The sequence below is a fragment of the Emydura macquarii genome, unplaced genomic scaffold, assembly GCF_026122565.2.
Source record: "Emydura macquarii macquarii isolate MOO-44397 ecotype Brisbane River unplaced genomic scaffold, CSIRO-AGI_Emac_v2 contig_450, whole genome shotgun sequence".
NCBI lineage: Eukaryota > Metazoa > Chordata > Testudines > Chelidae > Emydura > Emydura macquarii.
Genome location: NW_027130587.1, coordinates 3,703,017 through 3,706,968, shown reverse-complemented (window position 1 = coordinate 3,706,968; position 3,952 = coordinate 3,703,017).

Here is a 3,952-nt window from a genome sequence, read left to right as displayed (position 1 = left end):
ATAAAACTGGCTAGAGAACAATAACATGGACATAATGTTTTAGTAAGTAGTGAATACCAAAGTGATGGCATTAGAACCACCTGTAGCAAAGCATGTTATTACTTGTAGTACATGCATTGTACAGGATAAATAACAAGCAACAGTTAATTCTAGAATTACAATTCCAGCAAAAGGTTCTACTGATGTCACAAACCATGACCAAACCCTTGAAACCTCTCAGTAGAATCATAAGCCTAGAATTTACAATTGACTATTCATAGTGTAAATTATTGATTGCTGTGAACATGTACTACTGCCCTTTATTGGCTGGAATCAGCTGTGTGTCATAGACCCTATATTGATACTAGAGATTAGCTCAAGTGATCAAGGCCTGTGTTTTTGGAACAGGCGGATCTATTACCTATTGTTACTGTGAACTTCCAAGTGGCTATGGTGTAAGTACCTAGGTAGTCATAGATTTGTTGCAGTTCTCTCGCTATATATTGTATAATAGATAGCATTCCATTTTGCAAACTTAACTGTACAAAGCATACAATTTCAGCATAATGGATAATGACCTAGCAACGCTCCTCTCTTTAGTGGTAATGGTAATTAGACAGCTAAATCACAGCCTATCAAGTTGTAAAAGTGATCTCAATATAGTTTGTATTCCATCAAGTGACTGGTGATCACATAAACACTGACAGCAAAGTTCCAGGGATTCAGTCATAAAAATGAAACTTGTTAGAGTTCATTTTTTTAGAAATGTCTTCTTAATAAAAAGTGTTACCAAGATTGTAATAGCATTACTGGGAAATGGGACCTACTAATGGGAAAATATTGGGCTTTTTAATTTTATTATAGATAAAGAAGGCTTAAACATTTTTTAACCTTAAAAGCTGCAAGTCTGATTTTACTGAAGAACTTCTTGGTCTCAGGTATGGATTAGGAGCTTCCTCCTCCCTTAAACTTTAACCAAGAAATCTTTTCTCTCAAGTTTTTCTCATATGTTTGAGTTAAAGAGGGGGGAAACAGGGTAGACAGGGAAAAATAGGGTACACAAGACCTAGATTTATAATATAAAACACAAGCAGAAAAGAATTTTTTTTTAAAAAATGCAGACCTCTTTTATAAATCATAAATTAGCCCCCCTCCCAAAAAAAAAGGTGGCGGTGGGGGACACAAACCCAGATTCTGATTCTTTTTTAGGTCACCTTTAAACAAATTGATATGAACTGCCTTCGTATAATGTAATTCAGGAGTCTGCCATTAGATGGCACCAGGGTTTCTGGTAAGGGTTATGTTTAGGGAAAGGATTGTCTAGGACTAAAATAATAGAAAAATTCAGAAAAGTATAATAGTGTATAAAGTATCACAGCATCTCCTTCTAGTAAAGCCTGAACACAGAACCTTCCCTCGCAAGTTTCATTTGTTCTATTACAACAGCCCCGGGCTATCCCCGGGGCAGATGTGTGTGTGAGAACTAAGCTGCTTTCAGTGGGAAGGAATGAAGCTGAGATCCACTGCAGCTGCCTATCAGCCCTTTTAAGTTTAAGGAGATGGCCTTGCCTATTAGGGAACTGTATATACTTGCATATAAGCTGAGACATTGGCATTTGAAATGTCAGCCAATCTTTGCAAACTAGCCTTAAGGTGAATTTAGCAGATTAATTATGGTGAAACAACTGTGGAAAATATGCATTTCTAACTGAATTTCAGTTTTTGTTAATCTCCTGCCATTAATAAAACCATGACAGTAAGTCGTAGGTGTGTTTGGGGGGATCAATTTATAAATGTCAGTCCTGATACTGATTTACGCTAATGCCCCTTTACAAAGAGGAATGCAAAAGATGTAAATGAACAAGAAACCCATTGTGTTTATAATAGCTGCAGGATCTCTCTCAAACACTAGGTCAGCATATCCATGAGGATATACATGTATATATAGTATTTTCGTTATCCTTCAAGGAGGCCAGTGTCCAGTTTTGTTTGATTATTATAATCATTTTTAAATCTGTACAAAACTGATAGTGGTCAACTCCAGCGACAAGAGGTAGAAATCCACTACCTGTCCAGCAAATCTGGTACACTCAGATAAGAGTCAGGCAGGGAGAGTGGAACAAACACTAGAATTTCAGGACCTTTTTGCTTTAAACCTAGTGCCAGCTGGGGGGGGGGAAATCCATTTAAAAGGAAGAAAAAAAATTATACAGATAACTGCCAAATCTGGATGTCTTGTCATCGGAGCGGGAGACGTCTGGGAGGGGGGGCTATTCGTGCGCGCACACATGTGAGAACGAACACACCAACACACACACGCCAGGCAACCCTTAGACATGGGCTCACGCTGTTGAGATTTTTTAAAAAAGGTTCTGAGCTTGTAGAAACACAACATAGGAAGGAAACAAAGAAGGGAGGACCAGTTTTTTTTGGGAGGGTGGGAGGGGGGAATCAGGAAAGGTGATTTTTTTTTTTGGAACCATCTGAAAATTCTGTCCGGAAATAAAAAAATAAAAAAATTCCATTTCAGCTATGCCTTTTGCGCTCAGGCTGCACTGTCCTTGGAGGGAAGAAGCTCCAGATCCAATGGGCAAAAGAAGAGAGGATTCAGTCTCCCTGATGCCATGCTACTCTCTTGCCTTGAAGGTGAAGGGCCTGTTGATTTAAGGCGGACTGGGTCTTTATATCCCTTTGTACAGTGAAGACATCTCTGGTTATCACAGTGGGTCAAGGCTGCAGGGGATGCCATCCCACGCCTCATGGTAGGCAGTTGGCATCACAGAAAGATGCCCATACAAATCTGCCACTTGTCAAGACTAGAAAAGACTGTCCCCAGAGGAAACCTCCAGGGCTTGATCATCAAAGGCAATGGAAGCTGTATGCACACATCAGACAGGATCATCAGCCCCTGAGTGCTATCTTCCTTTCCCACCCTTGCTCCTTGCTAAATGCCATTGTGGGTCAGAATCATGGAAAGGTGAAATCTCTGATGGGATAGAGTTGGAGAGACACAAACATAGTGAGAAATGTATGTTGGGACAGAGATGCATTGTGGGATAGAGGCAGGAAGAAAGAGAGAGAGATGTGTGATAGGACAAAGAGATGGAGACACATAGTGGGACACAGACACACACAGAGAGGTTCCTGCTGGGACAGACACACAGGAAGAAAAAAACAACATGGGGGGGAGAGATGTGTAGCAGGACAAGCGTTTGGAAAGAAAGGCCTGAAATAACAGAGATGTACACTGGGATGGTGATAGCACAGACTCAGCATGGGGCAGAAGCATGAAGAGTTAGCTGTGTGGGAAGATGGACTCATGGAGGATAGACGTACAGTTGGATGTAGAAAGACAGACGAGCAAGCAAACCAGAGAAAATCCAAGCCCTGGAAAAGGGCCAAGTTGGGGAAGAAGCGAATGCTCCTGAGCAGGGTAACTGGAAGATGGAGCAGGCTGAGCAGAGAACAGTGGCCACAAGGCAGAGAGCAAATTACTATGGAAGAACAAACAAACAGCAGAGGAGAGATGAATGGACTGCCTGGGGTGACTGGCCCAGGACACAGAAATGTGGCGACACAATGATAAATATTGTGCTGGAAATTTGGGATCTTAGTCATTCTAACAACACCCTCTTACTGCAGAGGATCAGCTAGTGGGGACTGAGACTGATTAGCAGGTCTGAATTCTAATGCTCTTATTCACATGGCACGCTCCATTCTTTCCCTGCAGCCAATCAGTGGATCAGACCTACCCAAGATGGGCCTGAGCCATACAAATCTAGATCCAAACACCCTCAAAGTCTGAGCGTGTTTGCATCTGGGATTTTAATTCAGGCCCTTCCTCAGACTTGATATTTGCTCTTTGAAAGGACAGCTACCCATCCAGTCAGTCATCCTCGGGTAATAGCCAAGCAGCAGCTTGATAGCATCCCTGCCTTGCTCTGGGATGGCAGGAGACTTGACCCCCAGCTGT